The sequence below is a fragment of the Passer domesticus genome, chromosome 7, assembly GCF_036417665.1.
Source record: "Passer domesticus isolate bPasDom1 chromosome 7, bPasDom1.hap1, whole genome shotgun sequence".
Lineage (NCBI taxonomy): Eukaryota > Metazoa > Chordata > Aves > Passeriformes > Passeridae > Passer > Passer domesticus.
Genome location: NC_087480.1, coordinates 4,642,967 through 4,665,937, shown reverse-complemented (window position 1 = coordinate 4,665,937; position 22,971 = coordinate 4,642,967). Strand labels below are relative to the sequence as shown.

Sequence of the window (22,971 nt, the reverse complement as noted above, 5' to 3'; positions counted from 1 at the left end):
CCTTCAGCTTTGGTAACATTAACACTTGCAAATAATCATCACTACTCTATCACTCTCACACCCCATAATCTGCTAACATATGTCTACATTTTCTATGTGTTTATGTAGTACTTTATATGGAAATGTTTCATTACTGCCCGCAGCAACATGTGGCATTTCTTCAAGAACATTTCAGCACCTTTTAACATGGTTTCTTCAAACGTCTCTCTAATTGTGAGGATTTCATTCTGCAAATGTTATCACTGCTCAAGCAGATCAATTTTCTTAACTGCTTAATATGCATGCTCTAGGCATTTCCACAAAAATGCAAAATATACAGTACGGAATTAATATAAATAAACTACTACCAGGCTATTATGGAGCAGATTTAAGGCAGCAGGGTTGGAGATAACTCCATTTCCAGACTTGCAAGTCTTCTTATTGTGGCAACATGTCATCTAAAATTTTTTGTTGAAGATATAAAAAAATATTTCCAATTAATTATTATAGTACCATTTTCTCTAAACCAAATTATGATATTCTTACTTACCAAGACAGCGACTGCTGGTGCAGAGAGGGTTTATGGTGGAAATTTCTGTCACAATTCTGGATTTTCTGAACTATGTTTGATTGTTTTCCAATTTCTGGCTGACCAAGCATCTTCTAAAGCTGCACAAAACCCAGCTGGGTGGAGAGACCTCCAGACAGGCACAGATGTGGAGAAGAAAGTACAAAGTTTGGTGGATGCCACGATGCTTTTATGTTGCGTTCAGACAACAATTCATCCTTCCAAAAATAAGGGACCTGAAGCTGTCCAGGATGAAGGGCTCCCAGACCAAGCTTCTCTCAGTCAAAAGCAGGCCTAGAATAAATATTCCAGCCAGGCCTTGTGAGTCTGGTTTGATATTGGGGAGTGCTGGCAAGGGAGGATTTATGGTGTACTCTTGGTTTTTACAGCACTGCCCTCACCCTGGCTGCACAGAGGTTCATCAATTGCTGATGTTCCAGTGGGTGATGTAACAATTAATCTAATTACATAAACAGCTTTAGGAAGAAGAGCCTGGCAGAGGAGCACAGCAGAATCATCCAGAGCCAAGCTGTCCATCCCAGCCCTTTCCCCTGCCCTGCCTCCTCCTGCCCTGTGTGCATTCATCCAGCCCTTGGCAAACTCTACAGAAATTTCCTCTTTCAATAAGGAAACAGAGCAGAGCAATCCCTCTGAGAGGAGCAAGCTGATTTCTTCAGGAAGGTCCACGGAAGCTTTTTGAAGCTGGAAGAAATGCAGTTTCCCTGCTGTGAGGTTTGGTACCGATGCTGCTGGAGGGATGAGTCATTGTTTCTTTCATATATATCATCCGAGTTCCTATAACTGTCTCTCATCTAAATGTTAATTGTATCCAACAGAATGACTTCAAATGAATACTCTGTCAATAACACTGTTATTAATGTTCCTTGATAGGCATGGTTGGAATATTTTGTAAGATTAGTCTAATATTTCCTACAGAATCTGCTTCATGTGTTGTGTTATTGCGTCTACTCTGGATCAAAACTTGCTTGTAAAGCCTTGGGTGGCTTTTTTTCCTCTCCTCTCAAGAATTCCTATATCACCAAGTTTTGATAGGAACGATTTTACTACAGGCATAGCAGTGATCCTCATTTCTCTGGACCACAAGCATCAGTTTAGGTGTTAAATTGATATTTTCTGATTGCTCAGCAGGGCGTTTTATTGCCTTCACTCGGTGCAGCTGGTACTGTAGGAGCTGATGGCATTCAGGGGGACAGAGTTAAGCTTGGTTCAGCCATGTGAATATTCTGATTTACACCAGCTCCACCTCTGCCTCTCCAAGAGACCATGACAGGAATAATTTGGCAGCAATTCCTCGCTGTTGGCCGCTCACCTGCCTGAGACAAAGCGAGGCAGAGAGGGGAGCCCAGGTGTTTGACTGGAAAAGGAGACAGAACAGCTTTTCCGTGGTGCCCTGGGTGTATCCCTGGCTGGTCCAGAGGAGCAGCAGCAGTTCAGGAACACCTGAGCAACAGGTGGAGCCTTTGATGGGGCTGCTCTGCCAGCAAACCCTCGGCAAGTTTAAAGCACTCCCAGCCCACTGTGTTTGCAAAGAGCAAATAACTGATCCAAAGGCTGAAAGCCTCTGGGTTTTGGGTTTTTTTCTTCCCTCCCTCTCATCTCCTTTTTCTCTCTTCCTGCTGTTCCTTCAGATTTAGGCCTTTTGTTTCTTCTCCTCCAGACATCTGTCCTCTGCTGTTCCAAGAACAGATATCCCACCTCAGGTCCAGCCCACTTTGATATTTCACAATGAGACACCAAAGCTGGAATAAACACATAGCTGGGGGGGAGGGAGGGGGAAAGAAAAAGTTAAATCCCAACTTGAAAACCTGTTTTGTGTTTTCTTATTTCTTAAAGTTATTTTTAAGTGTTTAAACCAGACCAATTATAGTCAGAAACTACTTCACTTAATCCATTCCTTTATCTCCTGGGAAAAATCACCAAAGCAATTCTCAAAATGTTTAAATCCCACAGTGTGCATAAAAGCAGCAAGTAAATCTGCTCCTTCCCAGGCAAACCTTAAGGATTTCACTGACATCTTTAATTAAACCAGCAAATAGGTCGGTTTCTCTTGTATTCTGACCAACACACTGTCAACAAGGAGGGGAAAGAAACTGAAAAGGAGGATTTGTACTGAAAAACAGCACCAGAAACATTTGTATAATCATGATCATGGACTGGAACAGGAATGTAATCAGGAATTATTAAACATTATCAACTACTTCCTGGCAACATATTGCTTGGATAACACTCCTGCAACTACAGGAGAGTTAGTTATGAAATAATTAAACTGCAAAATTGGAAATAGAACAAAAAAAAAAGCAAACTCAAAATGCATGAAGCTGCGCAGAAGAAAAGTATTTTTATGTCTGTGAATTTATAAAGACGGATTTAATTCCAAAAGGGAGAATTGTGCTGTTGTTATTAGATCAGCAATAAGCACAGATGGCTGCAAAGGAACCATTCCCCAACCCATCCTGCCATCTCTACCCTGCAGCACTTGTGGAGGAGAAGGAAATACAAGAGTAGGGAGCAGCAGAACGGGGAATGTAGTGTTTTTAAAGACTGAGTCTAAATCGTTGTGTGTTATTCATTATCAGTAACATTCCTGGCAAATTCACCCAACACAGATTTTAAGACACGATTGTCTAAGCTCCTCTCAGAAGTTAGACCTGATGCCACCGGGTAGCTTGTCACAATCTTCTGTCGATATCACCCCCTTACAGATTTTTTTCTTTTCCTGCAGGAGGAAACTGATGTTCCCAGGGATGAAAAGGTTGCATGCAAAAGCAGGATCCAAAAAATCCTGCTCTCAGCTCTGTGGAAGAAGGATTTATGATGCTCAACTAGCAAAGATAGCAATTAGCTGGAATACTCAAGAGCAGAGAGCTTGACAATCTGATGAGTTATTCTTTTGAACTGGGGCAGCAACTCATGCATAAATTTCCTTGTAAACAATTATTACAGAAATGCACTGTAAACACAATTAATCATCTCAAGGTGTTATCTCTAGGTATTTTCCCCACAGATTATGTGCCACTTGCTCAATAAATCAAATTTTAACATAAAGACATCAATAGCTGGTATTATTAATATTCCCATTCAGCCAAACATGGTTGGGTAGAAGCTAACAAGCTTTGATTATATTTTGAAAACACAGAAAGTATTACAGAAAATGGGGAAAAGATGTGAATTGTGAAACTTTGAATGAAAATAGGATTAAAGAGGAGACATATGAATCAGAACATTGGCTCAGATAAAATACGAGTACTTTGTAATTTAAAATGCATTTTCACTGATATGAATTGGAAATAGTACAGTACATCTTGTTAATAGGAATATTAAGTTTTACATCATCTTAGATAGGTTCTTCTTATGAAACAGTATTTACAAGAGCCTTACAATAATAGGCTGCCTAATATTTCCATATGATTTCTTCTTATGATATATCCCAAGCACATTTTTATCCATTGTTGGTAATTATCAGCCAGGGATTGGAACAGCCAGCAAAGGGAATGAACACATCTCACTCCCTTTCATCTCCCACAGCCCACAGAACAACCTCCACTCCAGATTTATTTGAAACCCACCCTTTAAGACACCAAACCCCCTCTGGAGATCATCCCATGGACTTTGGCAGAAGTTGAGAAGAAAATGTGCTTCAGAAGAGTGGGGCTACCAAGGCTGGGGGAAATCTGATGGGGTGATAGGAAAGGAAAAAGCAGTGGTTGGAACAGGGAAGAGGAGAGGAGGAACACAAGTGGAGGAGGATACTGGAGAGGACCAAGGAGCATCTCTCCAGACTGTCAGCTTTGAATAGTTTGCAGCATGGAGAAGATAGAAGAGGCACAGAAAAAATACACACAGGAATTTGCCACCAGGAAAGAGGACAGGAGCAACGCAGAGGAGCTACCAAAGGAGTGTGAAAGACAGAGGGAAGAGAAAGCATCAACATCTGCAATTTCTGCTCAGTTATTCCTACTTATCTTCCAGTCAACATAATTATTCTTGTTTACAAAAGAACGACAGGTTTGCTTAGGCTTCTGCTGCTCTGCCCAATGGCTCGTGCAGCTGGTGACACAAACACGTCAGCCCAGTCAAACAGGTGACTCTGGGAGAAGGGCACTTGTGCTCCATGGTTTCCATGGGTGGGAATGAGTTCTGAACTATCCCTGGGGAAGGCCACAGGTGATACCTGAGAGCAGATCCCCTGGAAGAAATCAGAGATCATGGCCTTGACCTGGTCTTCACATGGGAAACCAAAGACAGTGTGGGAAGAGGGAAAGCAGAATTTGCATCTCTTCAGGATCCTCTGCTGTGGTGCTTTGTTAGTCCCCAGAGTTCTGTGGTTCTGTAATATTCAGATCCACCAAAAGTGGGGAGTCAGGACCGAGGGGATCAATTCTCTTTTTCCACTTCTCAACATCTAACCTGATGCAATCTTTCCTCAGATCTCCCTATATTTGGAATCAAGACCACAGGAGATGGATACAGATGTTTCAAAGCCTTTTCATACCAGTCTGCTTTGTTTCTTTGAGTTCATTCATTTAATTTGGCACCCTCCTGCCTGTCTGCGGCGATGGTCTTCAAAATTTTAAGAAGTTTGGTCACCTCTTCTGTTCAAGAAGCCGCCTGTTTTATGATCATGATGCAAGGTATTCATTTTCTATTCACTTCCTGAGCAGGATGATGGAAAGTGGCCAACAGACAAATCCCACTAAAATATTGACCTAATGGTCCCCGAGATTTTTAAACTGACACTATTCACCGAGGGTAGGAATAATGAATGTATTACTTGTAGAGAGATTTATTGATTGATATGGGCAGCAAAACAGCACTGCTTGATAATTATTTCAAAGATCAGGAAGTCACCTTGGTATATTATTCCTGGGTTGTTGCCAATTTTTGTTACTGTCCACTTCTGGTGTCCTGCACAGCCCTGAAGATAACTTGGTGTCTGCAAAACTCTCACTCATAAGTGCAAGTGAAAATCAATTAAAAGCAGGAGCACATCTGTGCATGTACAGAAAAGGGCCATGTTTGGAGACATTTGTCCCTTTATGTCAGGGATAGTCCTTACACAGCAAACTTTATCTCACCCAGCACTGGAGAGTGGAAGGGAGACAGCTGAGAGCCCATAAAACACGAACAAAGGGGAGCAAAACCTACTTGATGAGCCACCTCAAATCACCTTAATAAGTTCTTGTCATGGCACTCTCTGGCACTGCTGATGTGCTGCACACCATCAGCACCGAGTGGCTCAGATGAGTTTTCTGCTTATCAATGGCTTCTTTTTCTTTCCGTGTCTGGCAAATTTCTAATAGTGGCTGATTTCCTGTATGCAGATCCCATTTATGGTTTGTAGCACTGTATTATGATGAATTTACACTATCAATGAACATTGCTGAAGGGCCTCATTAACTTGTGCAGGCGGTGAATTTGTATTTTTCAAAATGCCACTCTTTCTCTAAAGAAATCTCGCTGACAGTGGCAGTCAAGTACTTGACTGGTTAATAAGGCAGCTCAAAGGAAACAGCTTCACTTCACTGCGAGTTTTTGTCCTTGTTTAATTTCTCCTCCTTTCTCGACAGGTTTGGAGGATGTGCGAAGATAATATATTTCAGTTTTTAATCTCGCAGTCCTGCTGACTACGATGATATAAACAAAAGCAGAAACACAGAAAATTATAGAGATACACTTAAAACAGAACCAGTAATAAAAAACCTGGGGTTCTGGCAGAGATTTCACTCAGGCACTTCTCTACTTGGCATAATTAGGAAGTTTCTTCAAATCCTGCTAAATCCCAGCTCCGTTTTTCCATGCCTGCAAAGTGAACAAGATAATCATGCCCATAATGCGGGGCCTAAAAACCTGAAGGCATCAGCACCCAGCCCTCCAGACAGACTGCAACCTGCAAACAGTTCAAAAGCAAGCTTGTCAGACTGGCTGCGACATATGGAGCTCCAACGAGAGTATTTCCAGATATAGGAAATACCAAGCATTCTGTAAACAGAGTCGTTGGGAGTAGTTTTTTTGCAGGGATATTTTTACGACTGGTAAGTTGCAAGAATCTGTTCACAATATCTGCGCTCTCGGTTACCACCTGTGTTTTTCTCAGCTGAACGTGGGTAACATGCAGGCTTTATGATAACAATTTTTTTTTTTTTAATCCACCACCGTGTCTTCCAATACAGCCTCAAAGCTTTGTGGAACCTTCAGGGAGTACACGGAAATCTTGTTTTTTGGATATGACAATATTTAGCTCTCGGAGATCTTTAAATGTAGCTAAATGTTTATGAAGGGTGTTGCAGGAGGGAGGTCTCTGGGGCTGGGGTTTTAGGAAGAATTTTGGGCACTAATGTTGGCAGAGCTTGACCAGGGCAAGAAGGGGGAAGAAGTTTTTATAATAAGGGTGGTAAAACTCTGGCACAGATTGTGTGGAGAGGTGGTGGATGCTCCATCCCTGAGAACATCCAAGGTCAGGTTTGATGCAGCTCAGAGCAACTCGATCTGGTTGGAGATGTCCCTGCTCATGGCAGGGGCGTGGAAGAGATGACCTTTAAAGGCTCTCTCCAACTCAAAGCATTCCATGACTGATTCCACAATCTCTCCTGCAGGATCCCAGTGGCCCAAGAACCACTCCTGCATCATCCTGCTCATCTCACTGCGGCCTGTGCTGTAGGAGGGTGGGAATGGGATATCCCAAATATTTTAGTTATGGCTGGAACAGCTGGGCCAGGTCAGAAAGATGTGCAGGAACCAGGGCTGACCCTGCAGAAGAGACGTGCTCTGTGTTGCCTGTGCCATATGGGCAGCAGGAACCACAAACTGTGAGGTCAAGCCTGGGAAATGGCAGCAACAGGCGAGACAAAAATGCATTTTCATTCAGTCTTAGGATCCAAATCTTAACACAGAGCGAGTATTTTCACTCTTTCTTTTAAACATACATGAACACATATATAACAAATATGTCTCTCTCCATACACACATTCCCATATAGATGGAGGTGAAATAAATCTGTAAAACATGAGAAATGACATCCACAAAGGTACATTTTTAGTAACATAGAAGAGAAGTGATTGACAGAACAAAGCATATGGAAACGAAGAAGAATCTAACCCACATTTAGATCTAAGAAAAAAATATTTGCCTGAAGGGAAAATATTAATTAGTTTGTCTACATGCAAGATAAAAGTCTGGAAGACATATCCATCAAAAGGCAGCAGAATAAACAGCAAAATGGAAATTATTTGTAAATTGACAGTAAACTTGGCAAACATTGAGGGGGTAAACAAGTTATTTGGCATGCAAAGCACTCAGAAATCACAGCCTCTGTCAGGAGGCATCTGTGCATATATTCACTTATTTGACAGAAATTAACATTTTGCAGAAATCTTTGTTGCATGCTAAAGATTTCTTCACCCTCCTTAATTATTTTAATTGCTGCTTCAAAAATGTTCCATATAAACACGAAAAAAGACATTAAAATCCACCAAGTCCAGTCCCACGTTATCAATAACACACAGTCCCTCTGTACAGGAGTTTAACACAAAACCCACGGAGACAGAAAATATTGACAGAAAAGAGCCACATTTGTTTTTTCTCAATTGAAATTTAAGAATTATGTGAAGATTTTCTCAGTGTCCTTTCAGCACCGTGAAAGGCTTCAAAAACAAAACATTGTCTCACAAACAAATTAATGTAACAGCTGAGAGGCCCAGGGTTGTGGAAATCCTGGTTTTCCCATTATTTGGGGGGAAATGCACATTTGTGCGCCCATAATTCAGGTGGAAACTGAAGTGACCGTGCCATAATCAACTCTAATGGTGGGGACTTTTATTCAAGAATAATGCAAATTAATCTACACCTCAGACATTCCCTTTCTCCCCTGCAGGGTGGGTGATGCTGAAGTCATCATAAACCCAATCAACAACTGGATTCTGGATGTTTGAGGAAAAGATGGGTGAAAAGATGGATAATCTGAAGGTGTCAGACTCAGAGGAGTCCTGGCACTACCCCTGAGGTCAACAGAGCCACAGGACACCATTAACCACACCAAGAAAGCACCAGAAAAAGGACAAAATCCTTGAATTTGGGTTGTCCTACAGGAATGGGGACATGAGCCAAGTTCCATCAGCCTTCTGCAGCAAAACCAGGCTCTGCTGTGGATGCACAGGCTTTGCCACAGGTATTCTGGAGGCAGGACAAAGAGTTTTAGCTTGTTTTATATAGAAAAAAGAGCTGATTTCCCAAATTACACCAGATTTCCTAAGCATGGCAGTGGTACTACACTGCTAATTATAGCCAGGGATTTATGCAAGAAGCTACATTACAAATTCAATGTAAAAATAGGTTTTTCAAATAGAATCTGAAAAATGTTTCCTGCAAAATGCAGACCCACATATTGCACTTGACCCTCCCCAAGGGTAAATTCACATAGTTCCAGCAGCAGTTGGATATCAGATGAAGATGTAACCCTTAAAACACAAATTAATTATCTTTATCACGCTGGAGCCATAACAGAATCCACCAACAGTTTGCAAAACTGAAGAGGTCCAAAGAAAAATCACAGCTTGATAACAAGAGCTGGCCCTTGATGCACTGGCTCCTTCTCCCAGTGCCACTGATTTTTGCCATGCCAGCCCAGATTGATTAATACAGCAAAGCAGGAAGAATTCATTCAAACACATCCAAGCACTGAAGGAAACCTCATGTGAGCCCAGATTAAAGTCCAACCAAAAAAACAAAAAAACCCCCAAAAAACAAACCAAACCCAAAAGCCAAACAAGCAACAGAAAAAAACCCCTCAAATTGTTCATCTTTGCCAAAGCTGAGAGTGTTTGTTCCTCTTCATTAAAATGAAAAGCAAGTCAAATACTCGACTTCCTCCAGAAATCCATTTCCAGGTCAGCTTCCAAAGCCAAATGTCTTGTTTCCTGCATTATTTTTACGTTGTATTGTAACATCAGAGCAATTTGAGCAGTTGTCAGGCTGGATGTTGGTGATTCCAGGCACTCACAGCTATGCCAGGGCTGTGGTTGCTGCAACTGGAACAACAGCAAACCCTTGGAAAGGTCTCAAAAATGCCTTTGCAACTTTTGATATCTATTTTGTGATATTTGGAAACACAAAATTTGTAGGAAGAAGTCCAGAAATACGACACAACAAAATGAAATCAATGGGAAATAAATAATAAGCCAAAAATTATTTGTATTGCCAGGACAACTCTGTAAATACTGAGTTGTAACAAGTTTCCACAGAGTCTCTGGGTGTTGAACATAAAATTTTTGCAGGTTCAGTGACTTTAACAGGCAGGAATTTGTAATGGGACTTTGGGAAGGAGCTTAGCAGGTTTGGGGGGAGCTCCACACACAGATCTGAAGGTGCAAGAAGCTGTAGGACACCCCTTCCTGCTCCTGGGAAGAGCAGACAGCAAACACTCACCCCAGATATTCTTTGCCCAAAAACCAAGTCCATTATTAATCCATAGGGTCACAAAGGCTGGAAATCCCTTTAGGATCATGGAGTGCAACCAGTGACCAGCACTGCCAGATCCACTCTGACTCGGGTCCCCACACACCACATCCAAGTGGGTTTTGAACACTTCCAGGGGTGGGGACTCCACCACTGCCTTGGGCAGCTGTGCCAGGGTTTGACAACCCTTTTTGTGGGGAAGTTTTCTCTTATAACCAACCTAACCCTCCCCTGGCCCAGCCTGAGGCCGTTCCCTCTCCTCCTGTCCCTGTTCCTGGGAGCAGATCCTCCCCTGGCTGTCCCCTCCTGGCAGGAGCTGTGCAGAGCCACAAGGTCCCCCCTGAGCCTCCTTTTCCCCAGGCTGAGCCCCTTCCCAGCTCCCTCAGCCTCTCCTGGGGCTCCAGACCCTGCCCCAGCCATGTTGCCTTTCTCTGGACACACTCCAGCAAAATTACCATTTTACCCAGGATGTTCCTTTCTCCTGTGCCAGCCCGTGAGCCATTGAGGCTCTCAAAGAAAATTTGTCACCTTCAGAGACTCAAATTGTAGATCAGAGATATGTCCAGTGAGCTCAGGGGAAATCCAGCCTCGTATCTCTGCTGGAAGGTGAGCAAAGCAGGAGCAGTTCCCTATGTGAATTTCCTAAAAGAAACCAATATTTGTTAAATATTTTAAATAGCTGAAAGCAACAGTAGGCAAGGCAAGGTCAGTCCTCCAGGTACCATGTCCATCACACTGAAAGAATCCCTCAGAAACTCCAAGTTCCCAGCAGCAGGAGAGCTCCTACCCATCTTTACTCTGGCAGGTCTAGGTCTCTTTTTAACCATTCACAATTATACAATCTGTTATAAACAACCATTTCAGCTTCCCAGGGGGTGGATTAAGACCTTCTGCCCTCACCTGGGACTGGTTGTCTTCTGCTGTGGATGCTGAGTTTCCACAGCCCCACCACAAAGCAAAGCCCAGAGATGTCACCAGGCTCAGGAATTGTTCAGGATCCTTTTTGCTGAAAGGTTTTAATGTATGATGGAACTTTGATGCGATTTTGCTGCATTTAGAAGAAAAAGGACTGTTCTCCAGATTTTCCTTTTCTTGCAGGAAATAAATCTGATTAATTAATTAATTAGATAGACATGAGAATGTATTTTACCCCACGAATTTTTCCCTGGCTGTCACCTGGCTCTCTGCTGTTCCCTGGGATCATTGCTTCTGTCCCAGCACTGTGTGGCTCCCTCTACTCCCAATTCTCCAACTCTCCCTACCCAATTCCAGCCACTTCAGAGGAAAGGAAGAACTTTTAATAGATCATGCAGCACTAGCAGTTACCATTCTTTGGTGGAATTCTGAGCTGACAGCTCTTTGCCCCTGATGTTTAACTCCAGGAAGCGTAAAACACCCCTGGTAATCCAAGCTCCTACCTAAACTGAAAGCATAGGCATAAAATAATTAAATTGGCTCTTTCCAAACCTTTTTTTAAGGTAAGTTATAGTCTTTCTCTCCTTTCTGTGATGGTCTAAGGGCAGAGAGGTGAGCTTTGGAGGGAGTGTTGTGACTTTTATAAGCTCAAGCAGCCTGGCTGGAAGGAGAGGGACAAGCTCCCAGGCACACAAGGACACACACGCTCTAAATAATTTATAAGTCTGTTGACAACTCCAAGTTGTGCCATGTGTTATTTTGATACCTTACTCTTCAAACGCATAATGCCCCTCTCTGTCAACTCTCAAGCTCTCCTGTGCCCCAAAGCTTGTTCATTTTTTCCACCCCTAGCAGCCAGTCTAAGAAAAGATTGTCCCTCACCCTGCAGGTTTGGCCTCTTGAGAACAATGTGGGCTTCTAAATGTCACCTGCCCCTGGTCACGTTTAGACCTTGGCTGCTTTACAAGGCCAGCCCGAGCTGTAAAGAATTTCCACTGCTAAGGGGCTGCTGCTACTGCTCTGTGCAGAAAATAAATGCATAAACACAGAAACACTATCAAATATATAATGGCTTATAACAGATTATGGTTTTCTTTTCCTTAGCAAAAATATCTTCAATTCATAAGGGAAATATTTCTATTAGTGTTTATCCTTTAAACACGGCCAAGGAAAATATTTGGAGAGAGAAATCTCTTGAAGACACCACAGTTCTTTTGTATCTTTAGTTTTCAGCCCGTCACTCACATTGTTTCTCCTCAGTCAGCTCAACAGACTAATTCTATTTAATCCTTTTCTTTTTATATGTAAAATGATACAGTTTAATGCTCCACAGTTTAATATCTGTGAAGTTTTATCTTTATTTGTTTGGGAAATTTGAGTCAGATACTCACCTACTGTAATTTCCCAAGAACAAACAAATGAAAAAGGGCAGTCCATTTTCATGCAAATCCAGCCAGCTGTTTAGCTCGGCCTGCCCTTGCCTTCTGATGTGAGGATCTGCATAAAAACCAAAGTGGAGATATGATAAAATATAAAAGGCTGACAATAACATGCAAATCGAAATCAGTCATTGGAAAACTGTGGACTCATTGTCATCAAAAGAATTAGGTGGCAGAACAAAACAAAAGAGCCCGGCTGATAAAAGTAACTATGGCACGATGGCTTTAAAATCTACAGATTTCTTATACCACAAAGAAAATTGAAATTAAACACCTCTCTAGACTGCCTGCTTTTAATCTTTTCCTTCTGAGCTGCTTCCTGACATATTCTCTGTTAACTTTTTATCAAAGGTCATTTATAATCATATTTCAGAGATAAAATAAAAATAAAATTGCATTTATTTGCCAAGTTTTAATCAAGTGCCCAGAAATAAAAATTAAAAAAAGCAACAAAGCCCAACAAAAATAAGCAGCTGAACTCTGAGAACTGTAGTTCAGACACACCAAAATATTTACAGAAAATATTAGTGGCCCCTTATGTTTTAAACCTAGAACTTTTGGGTATAATTTTGCTGTCATTTAGACTTAGAGTTAAATCTGATGATGAATTTTGGGTGGTTTTGAGGCCACACAAAACAACAGCAAATCCCTGAGTTCTGAGATCCCATGAGGCAAAGATGGTGCCAGAGGGTCTCTTACAAGGATTAGTTTTTATATATGAGAATATCCCCACGTTTAGAAAGCTGAGGGAGTACTTCAGTGATTTCTTAGAAGAATTTCCTGAAAATCTTCAACAACATATTCAACTTGGTTTAAAGTTTTCTTACTAGTCGTGTTCCTTCCTCACAGATAAAAACATGGATTTCCAATGCAACATATTTTTCATTGCAGAGGAATAAAACCAGTTCCCCAAAAATTCCAAAATATTTTCATAATTAGGCCACCCTAAGAACCGAAATTTAAGAATTTCACTCTTAAGTTGAACATGAAATAAATTTAGTTTTTGTTTTTCTTTGTATAGATATTTAATTTATATTGATGGGGTTGGGGTTTTCTTTTAGAGACAACATCCAGAATTTGGTTGTAAAAAGAGAACTAAAAATAAGGAATTAAAAAGTGTGTTAAAAGGCAGTTTGTCAGTTCATGTGGATACCTCCTTAGCTTAAAAACTGAGCTAAAAATTGCTAATTCCACATACTGAAATGCTCAGTAGCTGAGAAATGCTGGAACTAAAGGTCCCTCTGCAACTCTAATTTGGCCCTTGCCTGTCTTCACCATGATGTGGTTGTTAATTACTTGCTCACATACAGCTTTGAAATTTTTTTTTTGCCAGAGAAACCCAGGCTCATAAGTGCCCAGGGATGACAGTGCATGGAAATAAATCAGGATTTTTATTTTGCTGCTGTCTATAGTTGGTGGATGCAACGTAAATCATGGAATTGTAAAATGTGTTGGGTTGGATGAGTCCTTAAAGCCCATCCAGTCCCACCCCTGCCATGGGACAACTTCCACTGTCCCAGGTTGCTCCCTGTCCAACCTTGGACATTTCCAGGGACCAGTGACCTCACAGTCAAGACTTCCTTTCTATGAATGAATGAAGGTGAATGAAGCCAGAAAGATAAAAACCAGTTTATTGGTGCTTTGGAAATATCTTTTATCTCAGTGCCTGATTATGAACGTGTAAAATGGAGCCAACCCTCCATGAAAGGAGGAGATTCCTCTGTATTCCTACACAGACAATTAGCAAAGATCTGTTCTTTGTAAAGAGCCCTGGGGAGAGGGTCAGGGGGAAATCCATGAGGAAGAGTCCAAAATTTGGACAGCGTTTGGGAAATAACAGGTGATGAGCATGAGAAAACCACACTTGCTGAAAGGGGAGAGATCATTCTGTAGGATCATGGAATCAATAAGGTTGGAAAAGACCTTTGAGATCATCAAGTCCAGCCATGAACTCAGCAACCCCACCACAGTCACCATCAGCCCAGGTCCTCAAGGGCCACATGCACAGTTTTTGGACAATTCCATGGAATGATAACCCTCTTCCTTGGTTCCCTGTTCTAATGCTTTACAACAAAGAAATTCTTCCTAATATCCAATCTAAACTTGTCCCTGTGACATTTGAAGCTGTTTGCTCTCATCCTGTCAATTGTCACTGGGGAGCAGAGCCCAATCCCCCCTGGTTCACCCCGCCTGTCAGGGGGCTACAGATCAATAAGGTCTCCCTTGAGCCTCCTTTTCTCCAGGCTCAGCTACCCCACAACCCTTTTCAGTGACAGCACAGAGCAGAAGCCATATAAAAATGTAAAAATATAAAAAATGTGTCTGTAATAGCATTTTCTGACTTTTCAGCCCCTAACTTCCCAACCTTTGCATTCCATTGCTCTCTTTCAAATGCAATTCCCCAAACAACAAACAAGCCGAGCCTGAAAAGTGTTCAGCCTGCAGGACCAGACGACCTTCCTTCACTTCATCAGCAAAACTGGGACCTCTAGACTTGTTCTGCCACCTCCTGTGCCCGAGCTCCCCACGCTCTCTGTGACAGCAAGCAGCTTTTTGTCCGTGCCCCGCCGCTCCAGACATGGAAAACACACAATTTGCCGGCGTTTGCACAAACATTCAGCACCGATAAAATAATGCTCGGTTGTGTGGGGTTTGTGCTGTCCCTGAATCAGCAGGAGGTGACCCCCGAGCAGAGGGAGAAGCGTTCTCTGCTCGGCTCCTCTGGTGTGGCCACGCCAGGGATGCTCCGTATGGGCGTCGCACCCGCGCTCGGAACTGCGAGGAGACGGATCAGCCTCGGTGCAGATGGACTCAGCAAGTGCAAACAGATTTTTAACATGCCTATAAAGTGGGGCACAGGAGGGTTTTTTGACAAGAACAGGGAAAAAAAAAACCAGAAAGCGTCAAGTAGTGAAGTACCTGCTCCAAGCCTGAAGGAACTGGAGCTGCTCAGGAAAATTATTATAATTTTGAAGACTGTGAAAGAACACGCATTACCACAATCTCTTAAAAAAAAAAAAAAAAAAAAGGAGGAAAAGTCTTACTCATTTTAGCAAAAAAGATTCTAAAAAACTGTTTGACTCACAGCTGGCATAGAAAATATCACCTCCAGCATTTGAAGTCTGCCAAAACTCCAGGCAGATTCCAGCGGGGAGTTAAACATGGAGCGCTGGGCAGCTAACCCAGCACAGAGCCTGTCAGTGCTGCAGAGGAGATGGCTCAGGAGCAGGGAGATAAGAGGGACTGGGAATTTATGAAGGTGAATTGTTCGCAGCCCTGGTGTGATGTCTCTGGCCAGCTAATTTTGATTAGGATTGTGAACATTTTTATTCTCATCCCTCAGGGACGAAAATCCCCCTGCTGAGGGTTATCCCTGGAGGTGATGGAGAAGGGTGATTGTGGTGCCCATGGAAGCAGAGCCCCCAGGCAGGGTAGAATCAGCTCAAAGTACAAGGAAGAGGCTCCAAGGTCCCTCTGGAGCCTTCTCTTCTCCAGGTGAACACCCCCAGCTCTCCCAGCCTGGCTCCAGAGGAGTTCCAGCCCTTGGAACATCTCTGTGGCCTCCTCCACATCCTTCTGCTCTTGGACCCAGGGCTGGGGCAGCCCTGCAGGTGGGGTCTCACCTGAGTGGGGCAGAGGGGCAGAATCCCCCCCTTCCTGCTGCCCATGCTGAGGAGGAGCCCGGGACATGAGGGGGATTCTGGGATCCAGTGCCCACGGCTGGGACTTGCAGAGCTTCCCATCCACCACCACCCCCAAGCCCTTCTCCTCAGGGCTGCTCTCCATCCATTCCCCATCCAGCCTGGATTTGTGCTTGGGATTGCCCTGACCCAGGGCAGCACCTTGCACTGGCTGAGCTCCATGAGGTTTGCTTAGCATGATGCTTTAGGGATGCCAGGCAGGGTGGAGGGAAGGATATCCTTCCTTCCTGAGGGTCCTAGAGGATCATCTCAGACCTAAACAGCCCCCACCTCCTCTTCTCTGATTGGTTTATCTTTGTCAGGTTTGTGGAAGATTCCCTGTTCTTTCAGCCAGCCAATAATTTTGCTGGAGTAAGAACAAACATCACTTTAATTGTGCACAGTTATCACTGAAATCTGTTCCCTAAACCAGGATTTCAGGAATCATGACTCAAGCTTCAGGAAATAATGAAATTAACTCCAAACTCGGAATCCTTTAACAAAAATAAATGATGAAGTTTTTTGGGGTTTTTTTTGTTGTTTTTTTTTTTTTTACTCTTATAAAACGCAAGGTAATTTGAAAGCAGTAAGCTAACAACTCACTTTTCCCTTTTTTCATGGAAAACAGGAATTCCCAGCCCACTGTTGCTCAGCAAAGAGAGTTTCAAACAGCCAGAGTGTGTGGGTGGTTGCAATGCCCCCAGATTTGAACCCTGAACTTTGTGTAAAATTTAGCACCAAGTTCATGTCCTTGAGCACTTATCCAAACCAAGCCAGGCACCCAAAACCTCTCCAATTATCCCCAATACCTTTGGTGACTCACAGAGATTCATCGGTGCCACAGGAGCATCACGAGGACTCGAGCAGACCAAAACATTTCAGAAGCAGCACGAGATGGCACAAATGCTCAGCCCTGAAAATAAGTCATTTAGCAGTAAGAACATTCTTCTTGTCGTTGAGAACAACATGAAAGTTTTGTGTCAGTTTTTATCCTCCAGATGTGTTCCTAATGTTGTCATCGATAGCAGCACTTAGTATTATACCATTTTAATAGAAAAAAATATTCAACTCCTATTTTGAACTTTTTAATCTTTCCCTATGTGCCAGAAAGTAGAATAACTAAAGCTTATCTATTTATGCCTGTGCCTAAATCTTCAATGCATATATAAATTTAAATCTCATTACACTATAACACACTGCTTTAGAAATAGGGATACATTTTAAGAGTCTGCTACACATTTTTATCAAACAGAGGGACTTAATTTTTATTTTTCTTCCACATAAAGCCAGCGAAATCCTGCATGTTAATACTTCAAGAAAATAAACTTGTGTAAAGATTTGCCTATCCAAAGTACAGTATAATTTAAATTTAAATCCCTCAGAAACCCAAAGCACTGTGTTTATAATATGAGAACAGCGGGCAGTCATGCCCTTGACTGGAGGGCATGTCAGCCAGTCCTCTCCTTCCCTGCAAAACCATCAGGCTGGCAGTAGTGACAGATGAACAGCTTACCATTAATTTCTCCTCTTTCATGCCTTCAATCCAAATGGTGCATATTCTCCACAGGGAGGCATCAAGGTCTTTGCCTTTATTTCTCTTGCATACTCGCACTGACTTATAAATCAAGTGCAGATAAGAAGAGAGGGCAAATATCAATCTTTTTTTTTTTTTTTTTCCTGGCCAGTGCCCACTGGCACAAAACTGAGCTTTGACTGAAAGGTTCTTCAAATCTTTCTGTGATTCATAGGCAAGGGAGTGCTCGGTGAGGACAAAACAACAAAGGAAATTTGAGAGAGAGGATTTGTATATCTTGGCTTATAAATTAGAAGGCTCCTCTCCATGATGTTTAAATATGGGTTCCCAAAAAAAAAAAAAAGAAAGAAAAAAAAAGAAAAAGAAAAAAAAAAGTTGTTATTACTTTATTGAAAAAAATCTTTGTGGAATATAAAGCAGGCAGTCACTGGAGCAGCTCTAATCAGCATGTGGTGTTTTCCCCAAACAGGCTGACTTTTGGGGGGGCATCTCTTTGCCACTGAAGCAATTCAATCCTTCAAAACAAAGTGTCTTTTGCTGTTACTTTGCAGCATTAATTATTAGGTTTTGTTTCTCTATAAAAAAGAAAAAAATGTAAGAAATCTTATTTCAATTTAAAATACAAAGAGCCAGATCTACATCCTGTTCAAACCAGTGGAGCTCCACGGGCTCTTGTGCAGTTCTGCTGATTGACAGTCAGTGGAAAATTGTCCCCCAATGTTTTTTAAGCTCGGTGGTTTATTAACTATATTTTGTTTGAAGCTGCCGCTGCATCTTTCAAAGTTCAAAGAAGAAGTATTTTTATATATTGTTTAAACCAAGTTTCAAAAATCATGTTAGTTTGCTGTGATTTGGGGGGTTCACTAGAGACTTAGATGCTAATTCTGGAACCAGCCTGCCAATGCAATGAGGGACGTGGGTCTTCCTCCTCTGGCTCTCTTATTTTCTTTTGGTGCATTACCAGAAGAATTTTCTATTCAGTTGCAATAAATTGATCTTGCATTTAAAACATATATTAAATCATTGGTGTGAGTGATGCAACATTATTACATGTCAGGAAAAAAATCTATATTATGATAGTTGTTGACAAATGATAATATTATTTTCCGGCTAAGCATGAGGTGTTAATGCTGCTAAATGGCTGCAAATGTTGATGTTAAAGGCTGCCTGCTGGCCATTTCCAGGTGACATATCTGGGGATTTGGGGCTATTTCATTTTCCAGCCTTTTTTAAGGCTTCAGGCCCCATCCATAAATTACAGCTGATGACAAAAGTGGAAGCTAACAGTGGCAAAATTAGGCCCACAGGCAAAATAATTATATATACAGCCTTTAGCAGTGAGGGAGAAAGCCATCAATCAGCCCCCAATTATTCACTAGTTAATCAGCTCTGCCCTTCCTTTATTGAAGGGTTACAGTGTAATTAAGTTGGCAGCATCCTTTTAATTCATCAAACATACAACACATGGCGGTGTTTGCTGCAATCAGGGGACAGCACCTTTGTGTGCCTGACCTCGCGCTGCTGGAGGAGAGGGGGAAAACTTCAGAGGGAAGGGAGAGACAATTTCTGGGAGAGCAGAGCAGCCCCCAGCCCTGCAGGGTGGGCAGGGCTCTGCCAGCACGTGAGGAACACGTGCCTGCACCCAGGAGGGAACCCAGTGGGGGCAAGAGCTGCCAAAAACTTGTGGTTAATGGGGTTGGTCACTCACCACCCTGGGCAGGGGTTCTAGACCATGGCATTATGTTTGTAACACCCTCTGCCTCTCCCCAGCAATCCTGCTCTGATAACGAGAGCCAAGCATCCCTCTGGGATCCCTGGATCCATGGTGGACGCACCACCAGGCACAGGTTGGCCCCTTCCAGGCCAGCAGAGCAAACAGCCAATGGATTCTTTCCTCCATGAAATATTTTTGTGGAAACAACATTTCAGGGAACCACAACAGCAGGTTTTCTGAAGGAAGCATGGAGTTTGTATCCTCTCTCAAACTAGTGACACTGGATTTTGATATTATACAGCAGATTGGTATTTTCAGTGGCTTTTTGCCAGTAAAAAAATCAATGTCCAAATACTTCCTATCTCATTAGTAATGGAAATGACTTAAAATCATGCACTTTTCTCTCTGTACTAAATTTTAACCTGTGGATGCCCGCAATGGCTTTGACTTCTGTCTTTGTATGTAAACCCCAGTAATGCCATTTATTGTGAGTGTCATTTCCTTCCTATATTTACCTGACCATAAATCTGCTTTCCTGCCACATATACTTCCTGCTCACGGCATCCTTGGAGAGGCTGAATGTCCTAAGTGTCCTTCCTACCTTGCAGAATAGACACAGAATTATTTATTCATAAACAAGCTCTGTGTTTCTAACCTGCTTGTAATAATGAAGTTTTATACAATCATTGGCTCTACCGATGATTCAGGCAAACAAACCCAAACCCCTCAACATCTGCACGTGCTGGGACTCTCAATGTTCAGAAGCTTTGGCTTTTGGACAAAAATCTTTTTTGCTCTCACATGAAAAGTAAAAGGCCATTGTCCTTCTGGACACTTTTGGATGGTTATTTTACCTCATTCAATTGGATTGAAGACCTTGGGATTTTCTCATTATTTAGCAAAATAGCTTTCCTGAAAACAGGAATTATAATGATATTTCATTCTGTTTTTGTGGGTTTGGGATGTTTTTCTTTGGAGGAGAAGCACACAGGAATTATACCTCTACCCACAAATCTCCAAGATACCAAGTGCAGTCTTGGCCAAGTCTGGCCAACAACTTCCAGCAGCTGCAGCAGTGATCCCACCTGGACCTTGCCCTATCCATTGCCCATTAACTGGAGTCTCACCAGGAATGTTTGACACCATCTGCCCTATTCTCCCTTTCAGCACTTTTTACCCACCCAGACACCCCATATTCCAGCAGCTTTCCAATGCCCCACGTTCTCTGGAATGGGGAACTCAGACCAAGGACAGAAGGTGGAAGTGTTGGCCCTCCTGGCCTGGAGCTGTGCTCATCTCTTTAACAACACAGGCTCCCCCACCACCTGGGGAACCTGATGTTCTGAAGTCACTTTGGCTTTTTCAATCACTAAATATCCATCTGGATGACTGTGCTGGTCTAGCAGTGAGCTTGGTTTGCCAGATCCCAGGAGAGATGACCTCTCACCAACAGAGGTGAGTGTCGTTTCCGATTCCAATCTCCTTTTTTTCCCTTTTCCTCCCAGTACTGGAACCTGAACTGAGCCACCCAACATCATCAGCCACCAAAGAACCTGCCCCAGCAAAGAAATTTGTGTTAAATAACAGTTCTGTTCTTGCTAAACACACCAGTATTTGACTATTTATTTGGCTGCTGGTTGTACTCACACATCTCTTTACTCTTGGGGGATTTTTTTTCATGACAGAAGCTCGGGCTGCACAATTTAGATCCTGCATTATCTCAATGTCAATAAGTATCATCTTCTCCTAAAGAAAACACGTGCCATATTGCAAGTCAACCTCAGTCATAACTCAACACAATCATGTCATAATATAATTTTATACAATGAGATTGTATCTGTTGTTATTGAGGGTCATTGAATTCCGTCTGTCAGGGTGATGCTATTGAATAGGTTCAAGTAATAGTTTGTGCTGATTATCAGAAAATATGTTTAAAACTGTCACTATGTTTATATCTTTCAGGGTTGCATTTGAATTATGCAGATAAACGGGATCAAGAGGTGTAATGCAGCAAAGAACAATTCTTGATAGGAGCTGCAGAATTAAGTTTATATGAAATTTTCTGAGAAAAAGAGACTTCATACATGCTGGGTCTGTTTAAATTGTACAAGACTGAATATAAAAAAAGCACATTTAGGTTTCTTGGTGCTAAGCCTGAAGTGCATTCTTAGATGACAATAACAAAAAAAAAATCTTCAGTGTGCACATGAGCAAGAATAGTATTTTACAGATGTAATAATTTGATTTTTTAAAAAATAATGCCAACACTTCAGGTCAAGATGATCAGGGAAAACACTTTCTGTGGACAAGATTCACATTAAAAAGCTGCCAGCTGCAATTTTAAGTCCTGCAATAAAAAAAAATAAAATTTCTAACAGTGAGTAAGAATGTAAACCACATCATATTTTTTCCTAACTACCTAATTTTGCCATTTTGATATACAATTTAAAATTCATTGCATCATGGTTAATTACATAAATTATCCACTTGAAAAAAAAAAAGACAATCCAGTGTGTCTACTGGAGCTGAACACGACAGCCCTGGTTGCAATTGTATATTTTTGAAATTTGAATAATTTGAATAATGTTTTGTTCTCACATATTTTCCATTACAAATATTTTAGTCATGTTCCTATGAACGTGTTCAATTTTTCATGGACAATTTTAAGCAAGAAGATAACAAACCCTAAGAATACACAGATTAGGTGGGAATTTATTCTCTTGGTGATTTGGCTTAGATTATAGTGAGTTATAGCAAGAAAAAGCACCAGCACTGCCACTGGGGTTTTAGTTAAGACTGAACTTTGGTTAAACTCACAATTTTTCTGTAGGTGGTAAGAATAACACCCTCTTGCTCAAAAGAATTTGGAAGAGTCCTCTCTAGCTGCTATTTTTTAATGATAACTCTTCCTAAAATTAAAATTATGTATTACATTGCTTAGAGAAATTACAAATAAAATATGAAAGTTCAGTTGCATTCAGGTTTTATATAATCAAGAAAAGATCTTGCTTAAGGTCTCTGTCTGGATATTCATATTTCCTTACACAGAACATCAAAGGAATTCAACTGCACTTACTCATAGTTCCCAAGATAACTTTGGAACTAAATACATTTTCTGTGGTAGAGATATTGGGAGTAGAGTGGAATTAGAGGACAAGATTCCTTGGAGCCAAACTCATGACTCCTCTCTCCTCCCCACAAAAACACATTTCAGCCACCTATCAATAGCCTAGAACAGAGATTTTTTGGAATAGTTGTGAAAAAAAAACCTTTGATCAATCTGGAAATCGAATATTTGGAATAACCTCTGATCAGGAACAAGCACTGAAAATCATGCTTTTGCATAGGCAAGAAAATTTATTTTAAACCTGACTTTCTAAGCAACACAACTTGAAATAATTGAGGAAAAATCAACTTCTTTTCAGAGAAATGAGAAAGGGAAAACCAGACTTAGATGTGGAAGGGGATTCTTTGCTTTGATTGGCACATGAGGTGGGAGGTGATCCTCGAGGCATGAAGGGGTTTTTTTACACAGCAAAGTTTCCTACTTGTCCCATTGAAAAAATACTCCTTTGTCCACAATCTGTACCAAAACCCAGACTCCAGGAAATGCATCTGTAAAAGGATAAGAGCTACAATAACTGTGTGGAATGAGCATCTCAACAGCCCAA

At 41.7% G+C, this 22,971-nt stretch overlaps 1 long non-coding RNA gene across 2 annotated transcripts in view; it reads right to left on the bottom strand.

Annotated features, from left to right (window-relative positions):
• The window catches only part of LOC135304269 (uncharacterized), a 139,021-nt gene that overhangs the window by 55,050 nt on the left and 61,000 nt on the right, over window positions 1-22,971 (bottom strand). For both annotated transcript variants that reach the window (XR_010365707.1, XR_010365708.1), the window contains 2 exons: window positions 16,876-16,965; window positions 12,325-12,430 (listed from right to left, as the gene is read on the bottom strand). This is a non-coding gene — a long non-coding RNA (uncharacterized LOC135304269). The remainder of the gene's footprint in view (window positions 1-12,324; window positions 12,431-16,875; window positions 16,966-22,971) is intronic.